Source organism: Sceloporus occidentalis, unplaced genomic scaffold (assembly GCF_023333645.1).
Source record: "Sceloporus occidentalis isolate IW3139 unplaced genomic scaffold, rSceOcc1.0.p SCAF_10, whole genome shotgun sequence".
Taxonomy (NCBI): Eukaryota; Metazoa; Chordata; class Lepidosauria; order Squamata; family Phrynosomatidae; genus Sceloporus; species Sceloporus occidentalis.
Window position 1 is genome coordinate 936086 of NW_028316990.1, and position 12585 is coordinate 948670.

Sequence of the window (12585 nt, forward strand, 5' to 3'; positions counted from 1 at the left end):
AATATCTACATTTAAATAAATGCTTATATTTGAGCCAGGATCATAATGGAAATAAGCATATGTCCTGAGTTTCAATTGGATTACTGCAGCAAATAACACAAATATGATGACTATTCCTCCCATAATTAGAGGCACTATTCTCCCAATAATTGCAACATTGCTGTTCAAGCCCACATGGATGGGTCCTGACCAATTCAGAGTTGTTTCTATTAGCTCCATGTCTAATTCTTTAAATAATTACACAGCAAATAAATTAATGAAAAGGAAAAGGAAACGGCTTGTCTTTAGAAAAACAGCCTAATTTGGCATGCTCTGTTGCAGCTTCTAAATGCTCCAGTTCTTTCTGGCCCTGAATTAGACCAGCAATTTCCTTTTTCTGGAGTTAATCTTTTTGAATAATACCAAATTGAATTTGGCACTAAGTGAGGTGTGAAATCCTTAAGCTGCTGGCTTTTTTAGTATTATTATTATTTTAAAGACACATTAGTGTCATGGAGGCTGTTTTGGTTTCCCCCCTCTCAAACGATTAGCTGTGTTTGGTGAAAAAATTACTAGTTAGAAACACACGCAGGCGTACACATTGTGGCAATGACAAAAAGAGGAAATCAGAGCAAAGAAACTACAATTAAAACTGTTTCCCCTCTAAAGCTGAACAATCCTCATCAGTTACAGGCTGCTTTCAAATACACAGATTAAGTGATTTAAATGCATGCTTAATGCTAGTGGTGCAGTTAGGTAATTTTAGACACTGGATCTAATGATCAGGGGATGGCGCACTCTGGGTACAATATATATTGCTTTAGAAAGTACAGTTGGCCCTCTGTACCCACTCTGTATCTCTGGAAGCCAAGATGATCAAACATGAAGCTGTAATACTTTGGCCACATCACGAGAAGGCATGATTCATTAGAAAAGACAGTAATACTGGGAAAGGTAGATAGTAATAGGAAGAAAGGAAGAACCCATGTAGAAAGAACGGAAGAAAGTTTTGGAGGTTGTGGGTCTGAATTTGCAAGACCTAAGCAGAGCACTGGAGGATAGCGGGTCTTGGAGATGTTTCATCCACAGGATCGCCATGAGTCTAAGTGGATTCAAGGGCAGTTAACAGCAACAACATGACTACTCTGTCCTTTCATCAGAACCTACATTAGAACTTTTTCTTTGCCAGCTTAGTTTCATTTTCTAAAGAGGTTCTCTTTAAGGTCTCATTCCTGGAGTCCCCCCGGGCCCTTCTTCCGCCACTCTCTCACACAAAAAGCAGACACCCTGCCCACCAGGAGTCTTGTGGAATTCCTGTCACAAAACAAATATTGACCTAAAATCAACTTGTTTTATAGCTACATGCTTATTTTCCATCTTTCCCCCAGCGTTCAGAGCTCGAGTGGTAATACTGAAGCACTATCTGCAGTTTATTTCAGTTTCCTTTGTCTGAAGATTTGGAATTACAGTGTTCTTTCATGGCTAATTTAGTGGTTTTCTCCTTCTCTGCTGGGCAAACATTGATTTTCTATTAGTTTTTCTTTCAGCCCACAAGCCAGCTGTTATATATGATGAAGGGAGTTCAGAAAGAAAGAAAAGAATGACCCGAACACCAAAGCTGGGATAAACAAACACAACCAGCTGAAAAAGCTCCCTTCCTTGTTCCAAGGCTCTCCTCCTACTGGTCTTCCATTCTTGGAAGGGACATTGTCAAATCGCTACTAATGAACTGGGTCAGATGCCACACCACCATAACATGGCAGGAGAGATCAAGAAGAAGTGAAGCTGCCATTTATCTTTAACTCCTCTGGCCAGCTAAGCAGTTGGCAGCTCTGACAATAAAGCAGAAATAGTCCTGGTTACTTCTACTAGCAGACCCCCCCCCCCCCCGATTCTGTATATTATTAATCAGTTAGCTTCCAAATAATTAATAATTTGTTTCATTAATTTGTTGCATTGGTGGTTGCTTTTTAACATAAATTGTTGCTTTGTCAAGAAACCATGGGCAGTCTGCACACCAGAGCTGCTACTCTATGCAAACTGTTGCAAGTCTGCACACCAGAGCTCCTCTTTCATGCAAAATCTGCAATGGCTATAAACCAAAAAAATCTTTCTCGGCTTTTAACAGTTTGGCCTTGTTATTAAATAGCCTATTCTTTCCTCTTCTTGCTTATCCCTTTGCTTCTCGTTGGTGGGTGGTTTTAACCTATCATGATGTTCACTTGCCTTAAAAGTAACTTTCTGATATTAGAGTAGAAAGGGTAATGGAGGGATGTGGGCAACATAGACATGGGCTGACAAGAATGGGAATGATGCTGTGAATGTATGGAGTCTGGCAATCACATTAGGGGGCCTTATGCCAGAGATGAGGGGTTGCCAAATGCTCTAGAATTTTCAGGGGGTGAACTATATGCTTTCTTTCAAATGTTGTTAGACTGCAATCTCCACAAGCCTTAGTCAGAAAGGCTAATGGCATGAGAAGCTGGGAGCTGCAGTCCAACAACATCTGGAGGGACACACCTGTCCACCACCCCTGACCTACCAGTTTGATCTAGACATGGAGAAGAATGTAGTGGCAGAAATATGATATGGCAGACTGACCATGATTACCTTTTTCTACTGCTGGGGTCTGTTTCAGGAGAGGAGAAGTTCTGAATGCTCGCCCTGGTTAAAATTCCTTAATAGGGGTAAGCTGTGGTCCTATGAACTTTGAAGAGTGTTTTTTAAATATTTATCAGAGTAAGGTAAAGGATGGTTATGTATGTGAGGCATAAGATAAAGATCTGTTGGGAAAGGGAGACAGTCTGGAATATTGGGAGCAACTGGTGATTGGATGAATGTTTGAAGGGAGGAGGCCCAACCGGATGTCACCCCTCTTCTGGAGTGTCAGCCAGTGCAGTTCACATCCTCCGCACCCCCCTAATGACACCACTGAGCACAGTTTCCCCCCTTTCACTTTTTTCCAAAAAATTAAGTAAGGGCAGGGTGTGGTTGTTGTATGCCTTCAAATCGTTTCTGACTTATGATGACTCTCTAAGGCCATATCACAGGGCTTTCGGGGGCTTAGAGGGTATAGAATCATAGAATCATAGTGTGACTCCAAGGCAACCTAGTGGGTTTCCATAGCCAAACAGTGAATCAAACCCCAATCTCCAGAGCCTTAGTCCTACAGTCAAATCACTACACCATGTTGGCTTTGGGAGACTGAGAAAGCAGGTTGGGTACATACTGCCCAGGGGATGCATGTTTCTGGCTTCGGGTCTAGAGCTGGTCTACCATCTCAGGATTCTGCCATCTGTTTTTGCTGCATAAGCACATATGATTTGATATGTTGCACTGGAGGTTATTGGCTAAGATGTCAATTGGGTGATTAATGTTTCAAATCTAAACTTGAAAGGTGCTGAATGTCTTTTGTGGAGATGGCTAGCACCCCGATCTGCTTCTTCAGAGTTCAGAATTAAAACCTGAGGCAAATTATCCTCACCCTACTGTCATCAGAGCCACCCACTTCTATCAGTATGTTGTTCACAAGGTCTATGGTATGCATCAGCCTAGTTGAGGAAAATGCTGCCACAGTTCTCATGAAATACACTGAGGATTAATTATTTTTAACTATGTATTTTTAACCCACTAATTGGATTTCTTTTTTTTTAACAGAAAGAATAAGCAGGTGGCCAAGCCTTTTCTGTGATGGAGACACAGCTAAACAGTTGTCTGAGTCCATTTCTAAAGTTCTAACTAAGCAGCATTTTAATGAAAGTTGTGAGACGAACCGCTTGCGTTGTCTCTGCTGGCGGCATAGACAGCAAGCGGCAGTAGGCACACAGTACCCTGAAGGCAGACATTAGGAGCTTCTCTGCCGATTCCAGCAGAGAAAGTTCTCTGTTGAATGCCGCCATGCTGTGATTAGTTAATCATTTAAGTACATGGTGGTTTTAATTAACTGCCAGCTCTAGCTGGGCATCTGTTCTGGAGATCACATCTGATCCTGATTGTTCCAATCTGCAACATGTTTCAACAATCCAGTGAATGCATCCTCCTATTTCTTGTGCTCATAGCATTCTGTAAAGCAGGGGTGGTGAAATTTGGGGGTCCCAGGCCACAATACATCCCCCCAGGGTCTTTTCTGAGGCCCACCAGGACCAAACAAGACCTCACTGGATCTGTCTGATTGCCTCCCCTCCAAGTTGCCCCAAATGGCCTCCAAGAGTGGCTTTTTGCTTCTGGGGGTGATTCCATGTGGAGTGAGGAGTAACTTCCAAGAGGGGCAAAAAACCAGACCCTCCTCCCATTCATTCCATTTTAAAATCCCCAAAATCAGCTTCACATATCCAAAGATTAAACCTTTTCTAGCTGTGTGGCAGTTGTTTTGCGGCAAAGATGGCCTGCCAGGAGGCATAGGGGTAAAAATTGTCACCACACCCTCTACAGTACTCCAATGTTGTTGTTGTGTGCCTTCAAGTCATTTCTGACTTATGGCAACCCTAAGGCCTAACATGAGGTTTGCTTGGTAAGTTTCTTTAGAGGGGTTTGCCATTGCCATCCTCTGAGACTGAGAGAGTGTGAGTTGCCCAAGGTCATCCAGTGAGTTTCCATGACTAAGCTAGAATTTGAACCCTGGTTTCCCAGTGTCCTAGACCAACAGTCAAACCACTACATCATGCCGGGTCTCAGTACCCCCATCCACCTCTGTAAAGGGTAGGAATATGCAACATTCCAGCCTAAATCCTATTGTTAATTCTTGCTGGAGTTTGTTGTTATGTGGCATATTGCTAAGTTGTTTCTGACTTGGTGACCCTAAAGTGAATCTATCACAAGGTTTTCTGGGGATGAGAATGTGTGATTCACCCAGTGGGCTTCCATGGCTGAGCAGATCAAACCCTAGTCTCCAGAGTCATATAGTTCAAACCATTACCCCTTGCTGGTTCTCTCTTACTAAAGTAGAGCCATCAAATCTATTGGATTTGCTGATGTGTTGATCCTTCACTGTGCAGCCGATTCAGTGGGTCTACTCCAGCTAAGAATAACCCACAGGATTTAAATCTCCAATGGCATATTTTTATACAAGATGCTCCAAAATACCATAGAGTTTGTCTACTTCTCTTTCCTCTTCTTATGTATATACACTTTTTAATTATAATTTTAGCAAGAGATGCTGTAAAAGAAGCACAACCAATGTAAGAAATGGATCAATGGAAAATGCAAGGTGAAAATATAACATGTATGCAGCCAAGCAACATCAAAGTGTGGTCAAGATGGCAAAAGTTATTAATGAGGAAGAACACACAAGCTAGGAGTCACTACATCAGTTGCTTTTGCCTGAGCCTACTGAGAAGAGGAAGATTCTGCCCCCTTCTCTCCCTTCCTCCCTGTTAATTGAATGCAAACTACTTTTGCACTTTGAACTCAGCTTGTAGCAATGGAAATAAGTTGAGAACAAAGAGGGAAAGTGGGAGAAAGTCGGTGAAATTGCGGGTGTATCCACACTGCAGAAATAAAGCCATTTGACACCACTTTCAACTACACCGGACCTCTCTGATAGCCTGGGATGAATATCTCACCAAATTACAAATCCCAGGATTCCACAGGATGGAGCCTTGACAGTTAAAGTGTCAAACTGCTTTATTTCTGCAGTGTGGAAGAGCTGTCAGACATTTGGAAACCAGCTATAGGAGTGGGACAACCAAAGACTAATTGGGATTGTCCCTGCCAAATGAAGACATTTGGGGGGGGGGGGGCGGTATATTAATAGATTTCAATCAATTGGTTGTAACTTGCAAACACTCTAGAATATCTGTCTTGGGAACACAATGGGGAAATGTCTAGATGGTGCTGCTGTACCTTGCTAATAGACAAGAAAACAAATTCACCAACCATAGAGGCTTCTCTTGAGAGATTCAGTGTCTTCTGCCTAACAAAAGGGGCGGTGACCTCACAAAGTGTGGACACATCTGGGATCTCAGAAGAAGCACCTTTTTGTATTGCTAATGGAATTCAAATTTTATCTCATCAACTTTGGAAGGCTTTGTTTCCAATGCCACATAGCCAGAAGGAGGAGGTACCATCTTGCATAGATATACCTCCAAGGAACATCGATAAAAACCATCTGAGTAAAAGCAACATCATCACTAACACCATCATTTTATAATATTTTTCCTCCTGTATGATTTTTAACACCTTTGCCTGATGAAGAAGCCAGTGGAGCTTTGAAAGCTTGCATCAATTGTTTTGTGCATTTTGGTTGGCTGATTAAAGGTATCACTGTTTGGTGGATTAGGGATGTTATTGTACTTTGCTATAATGCCAGCACAGCTACCCCTGAACATGTTACTGACAACTGCTGCTGGTGATGCTAATTTTCCAATGTATATATTCCGACCTGTTGGCAAGCGCATTGCAAATAAAGTTCAAATTATCACTTGGTGATGTTGGTAGAAGTTTTTTTTTCCTTTTAAGGTTCTTTAGCACAAGTCCAAAGGTCTCTCATTCTTGTGCTGGAAAATAAGCGTTTGTTATATGGAGGAAATATGTGCATTTCTTTTCCAACTCTAATTATTTCTCACCTGAACAACGCACTTATGAACCCAGTTCAAGGGTGTTTCCTGGAACACTTTCAGCTCCGGTGACAGCGTTGTCACTTAGGTGACTAACTTTTGTTACTATGGTAACTGCAGATTTCAAAACCAGCCATGAAGAGGACCCTGACCAAGTAAATTGGAGTTCTGCTCACAAAATGCATGCTGGTAGCAGTACAATCTCATTCATCCAGACAACATGAGGGCATATTAGAAAAGGGAAAAAAAGATTGAAGTAACCGGAAGTTTGGATGAAAGCCCATACTGGGCTGCTGGAGGGAAAAGGCAATAGATCTGGATAATCAAATTATTTCACTAATTAAGAGTTCAGTTAATGGGGAGTGGACATAACGGAATTCCGTGCAACAACATGCTACAGACAAAAGCTTGTATCTAGTTAGTAGTCCTAACTAGAGTTTTTGAATGCTAAGTCCACGTTTATGTAAATCCCATGGATTCAAAGGCTCTACTTGTGACTTCCAATAAAATTCAGGCCAAAAACATCAAATATATGATACTATGACAGTCATCTTTTGTTAAAAGATGCATTTATACCTCCTCTAATGCCTATCATTCTGTTAGCAGCATACACAGGAATTTATAGCATACAATTTTAACACCAACCTGAGCACAGGACAGGATTCTGCTGGAATGGGTTAAAACTGATATTATGGCATGCAAAATTACTGCTGCACTGCTTCCCGACCATCACTCATCCTCCAGCAGTGCTCTGGCAGTTAATTTTGGTACTACGAAAGCTTTCCGTAGTTTTAACTTGTTCCAGCCTGATCCTATCCTGTGCCCAGGTCAGCGTTAAAATTGCATGCAATAAACTCCCAAAATGTTAGTCCAATTTAACTGGTGTCATGGTTTGAGCATTAGACTATGACTCTAAAGGTTTGAATTCTGGCTCGGCCATGTAAACCCACTGGGTGACCTTGGGCAAGTTACACTCTCTCAGCCTCAGAGGATGGCAATAGCAAACCCTCTCTGAGCAAACTTGCCAAAAAGACCCCATGATACAGGTTTGCCTTAGAGTTGCCATAAATCAGAAATGACTTGAAGGCTCACAAAAACAAACAACAATGTCTTCTTTTGGTCACTGTGGAGGTCAGAATTCTATCATTCCTCCTCCCCAAATTAATACTGTCGGTGCCCCCCACCAAATCTACTATTGCAGCCCTGCAGTGCCCTGACCAAAGTGTATCTGAGATGCTGGGAAACAGAGGGTTTTCTTGAACGATTAATTCAGAGAAAGTTTGCCATTATTTTCCTTTTAGACTGAAAGAGTGTGCCTTGCCCAAAGCCACCCTGTGCATTTTCATGGATCAGCAGAGATTCAGACACTGATCTCCTTGAGTCCTAATCCAACACTGATGCCACTATATCAAGGGATCCATAATCTGCAAAGAATATCTCTGCGCAGAATTAGTGTCTTTCTCCTAGGTGAAGCAAAGCACACATATACACAGCAGGCACTGGAGGACTGACAGGGAGATCAAAATGATTCAAAGTACCCAACTGATGCTTCTCTTTCTAAAAAGACAATGCAGCAGAACAGCAGCTGTCATACATCTGTGCAATTTGTGCTGTTGCTGTAATTTGCACAAAATTCATGATCACGCATGCAAGAATTGTTATCAATACCAGCAGTAAACAGCCTAATGCCAGTTGTAAATAGTCCCATCATGATCAAAGCCACTGAATCAAAGGAACATACCTAAATGTTGACTTAACATTCAACAGTTGATTCAGTGGCTCAGCTCTTGGTGGGAGTAGCAATTGGATTTAGTCTAATATTTTGCCATCACACACACAAGGAGGTAACAATGGTAGTTTCTTGTTCTCAAACACTAGAACAGTAATTCTCAAACTCTGGTCCAGGTGTTTTGGACTTCAGCTCCCAGAAGCTTCATCCATCTCTGGGACTGTGGGAGCTGATTTCCAAAACAACCAGAAGGCCTGAGTTTGAGATTCACTGTAGGAGGAGGAGAAGGGCAGAACTGTTTGCATTTCTACTTTTTTAAAAATGATTAATTTGAGGCAGATCTGGACAGGACAAAGTTTTCTGGAGGTTGCAGTATTTGTACATCTAGTTACTGATTTTCTTTTAAAGGACCAGGTGACATTCCCACTCATCCTGGGACAGATTCCAGGAACTCCAGGGAGAAGTCACACTATTTTGTTCCTGTCCCTCTCAAGTCCCCTTCCATTCTGCTGTGTCCTGGAACAGATCCCCCACTTCTATTCCAACCATGGCAGAAGACCACTTTCTTATCTGGATGCAGTGTGTCTGCCATCAGCAACTTTCTGGGATAGTGCCTTGGCCTATTCTGAATCTTTTCCATGTCTTGACCCATCCTCAGTTAACTTTTGAGAAATGTATATGTAGATTTCTCCAAAGAGGCCCAGGAAATGCATCTCTAGTAAAGTGGCTCTCAGTACAAGCTCTGGGCATTTAATCCTACAGCTAATACAAAAGCAGGTCAAGAAGCTTCTTCTTGGTCCCCAGTTGCCTCCTAGACCTTCCAGACCCCACAGACAATTAAGCACAATGGGGAGCCTTTGATCAGTTCAGGTTCGCAAAATGAATCTCTTAACTCCCAGTCAGTTTTAAGGCCACACTAGGGAGTCATATACAGGAGACTGCACTGCTTCTGTCACAGCAAGACATTTGCCAGAGACAAATACCCTTCAATTTCTAGCCATGTTCTGAGACACCCTGCTGAGTTTTATTTTTATTTTCCCCCTCTCCATTTCTAAATTAAATTATGAGATACTAGAAAACTATCAGCAGCCAAGCTGTCTTCAAGGTGTGGGGCAGAGGAGATATTAGAGACCAAAGGCAGGTTCTTTGCAGTGATTCTCTAGAGTCTACTTCAGGTAAACCTCTGGGATCTGCTACTGGGGTTCACTGCTCTTCTTCTAGTCCCTTCTGAACTGAGGATGTCCCTACAAAAGAATAGTGTGCACCTTGAGCAAACAATGCAGGGATGGCCAGCTGCATTGGGGGGGGGCAATTCTGCTCCCACATAATCTGTGGATCACACTGGTGTGTTATAGCACACTAGGGATGGAATCCTCTATGACCCAGCATAGTGTAGTACACAGCTGCCTGCTGGACTTACAATGGACCCTTAAGGCCTTTCTGTGCATCCTAGAGAGCAAGGGATGGAATTGGAGAAACAACCTAGGATTCCATAGGATGAAATCATGCAATTAAAATAAAGTAGTATCAAACTGTTTATAGCTGATATACCTTCTGGCTACCAGTAACTGAATCTTTAGTGAAACATATCAGCCTTTTGGAACTAAAAACCCAAACAAGATCTGAACAGCCTGGTGTGTCCAGGGAACCTTTCACACTTCACAAGTATAGAGTTATGATTCCATGACAACATCCCATGAAATTCTGAGATTGGCAGGGAGAGGTGTTGCTCTGCCAAAGAACTCTATGCCTCAACAAGGTACAGGATTCCATGGGATGGAGCCATGGCAGCTGAAGTACAATTATAGCACTGCAGTTGTGAAGCATGAAATGGTCCTACCTGAAGAATCCCAGAAATACCAGTCTGCCCCACATCATTGGCTAAGGCAAGGGGACTTCCATCAGTCACTAATATTAAAGTGAGGGTCAAGTGCCAGTACAGTAAGTTTCTTTATGTTGAGATGGAAGATGCAATGCCATCTTGTCCTTCACCACAGAGCAAATCATCTTTAACAACTCTCCACATCAGACCTGTGAAAAAGCACAGCCTTCCCCTAACATATTTGGATAGCTGTGAATGGAGTTCTGTGGAGGTCAAGGCTGGAAAACCTCAGGAGCCTAATCCATATCTCCGAGATCCTTCAGATAGGACCCTTTCTTAATACCTCCTGCCAACCCCAGGATCCCATAGGATCTTGCCATGGCAGTTCAACTAGAATCATAGCTCTGCACTTGTAAAGTATTAAAGGATCTTGGACATAGCAGGTTATTCAGATTTTGCATGGGTTTTTAATTCCAAAAGGATGAAATGCTTCACCTAAGATTTCATTACAGGTAGTCGGAGGGTATCTGAATAACTTGATATGTCCAGGGATCTTTTGATACTTCACAAATATAGATCTATATTACATAAACAGTTTGATATGGTATGGATCTACATTACATAAACAGTATGACATGGTTTTAATTGCCATGATTCCATCCTATGGAAACCTGGAATCTGTAGTTTAACGGGGCACTTGGAATTCTCTACCAGTGAACTCTAATATTGTAGTTCAAGGGGATGCACTGTGAAAATTTAAGTATCTCACCAAGCTAGAAACCCCAGGATCTTATAGGATGGAGCCACGCAAGTCAATATTGCAACATGTAACAGTGCAATATGGATACGCCAAGAGTTTAAAGCTAAAATATGCTGGTGGTTTTGGTCCCAGGCTTTTTGCCTTTGACCCCACATGTCTCTATAATGAAGCTCCCAAAGACATATTTGACAATGAGCTTGGCCCTTGGGCTGAAAGAAGTTGTCTGGCCCTGGTGAATGGAGACACTTCTTAGGCCCTTTTCCTTGTGTCAGACACGCCTAAAAAGAAGTCTGTTGTAAGTAGAATTCCTAGGCTAATAATCTTTAACCCAATCTTCAGTTTCCTTTCTCTCTGTCTGGGATCCTCCACATGTGGTTCTATCAGCCACCCACAAAATTCCAATTAATTTAAACTAAAATTTATGAAGGGGGTCCAAGTATTTTTTATTTGTGATTGTGAAAATAAATTGTCGGTAACGTGTCTCAAATGGCCACCTGGGAGTGATGCAAAAGTAATTGTGTGTGGAAAAGCAGCTGTGGTGCTCAGCACGTTTCCAAACGTAATTCCTTTACCACATTGAAAAGAAGCACACAGAACACTGAGACAAAATGGATAGGGTCCTATACATGTTCTTCTTCTGGTTCAAAGGATGTCTCCAGGTTCACAGAATATCAGGTAGTTATCTCAAGTAAGTGCTTAGTGAGACCAAAGGGAGCTCTAATATAATATATATGTAGGGTACACTACAGATTTCACACTACCCAATTATAGCACCATAATGATTCCAATTAACTTCCATGACTGCCTCCTATGGAATACTGGAATTTATAGTTTGGTGAGGCACCAGAGCTCTCTGGCTGAGAATGCTAAATAGTCCTCTAAGATGCAAATCCCAAGATTCCATAGCATGTTGCCATGGCACTTAGCATGGGTGCAGGTTGAAAGAGCTGGCATAGCCTTTCCCAGACTTAGAGTGATGACTAAGAGTTACTTTAGGGGCAGCTAGAATTCTGGGAGTTGCAGTCCAAAAAAGGAACTTTTCAAACAGGTGCAATTGAACTTGGCACAAAAAGACTAGTGATTCTAGAAATTGGCCCAAAGAAGTGAGCACCTCATTTAATAACAAATGTATGGCAATGCGTTTCTGAAGAGTTATATCTGGAAAATCAAATAATCCCTTAAAAGGAAAAAAGAGTGAAAGAAAGAGGTCTGGCCATTAAACCTTCTGCCCAACTCCTGTAATTTTCAACCATTAGTTTGTTTCCCTGTCCAATATTTCTAACAGAGGCCCAATACCAGTGATAGCTCCAGTTCCCAGTGGAAGTGAATCTCTTCCAGCAACTTGTTTCATCAAGCTATTAAGATGTCTAAAAACCCCTTGGAGGCTTAGATTAGTAGGTCTGAACTTTTTTGAAAAAAGAAAAAAGTCTGAGCTTCCATTCTTTCCCATCAGAGAAATGTTTACAGGTGAATGATTTTTCTACCATTTCCAAAGATTTATTGGTTTAATTTAACAGCCACTCCAAAAAATGGATACATTGCTCCCCATCCAAGACCTGTTGCCTGCAGAAGCAGCTCAGCCTCCTATGTGATCATGCCTCCTTCTTCCCCAAGGCATATCTGTCAGAGCTTTCAGTGCGGTGAGGAGGACACAAAGACAATGGGATTTTGGATTTCGAGGTACTGAGTGGCTTTTCTAGAAACTAAAAAATGAGAAGTCAGCAGAATTTGTCTACCTTCT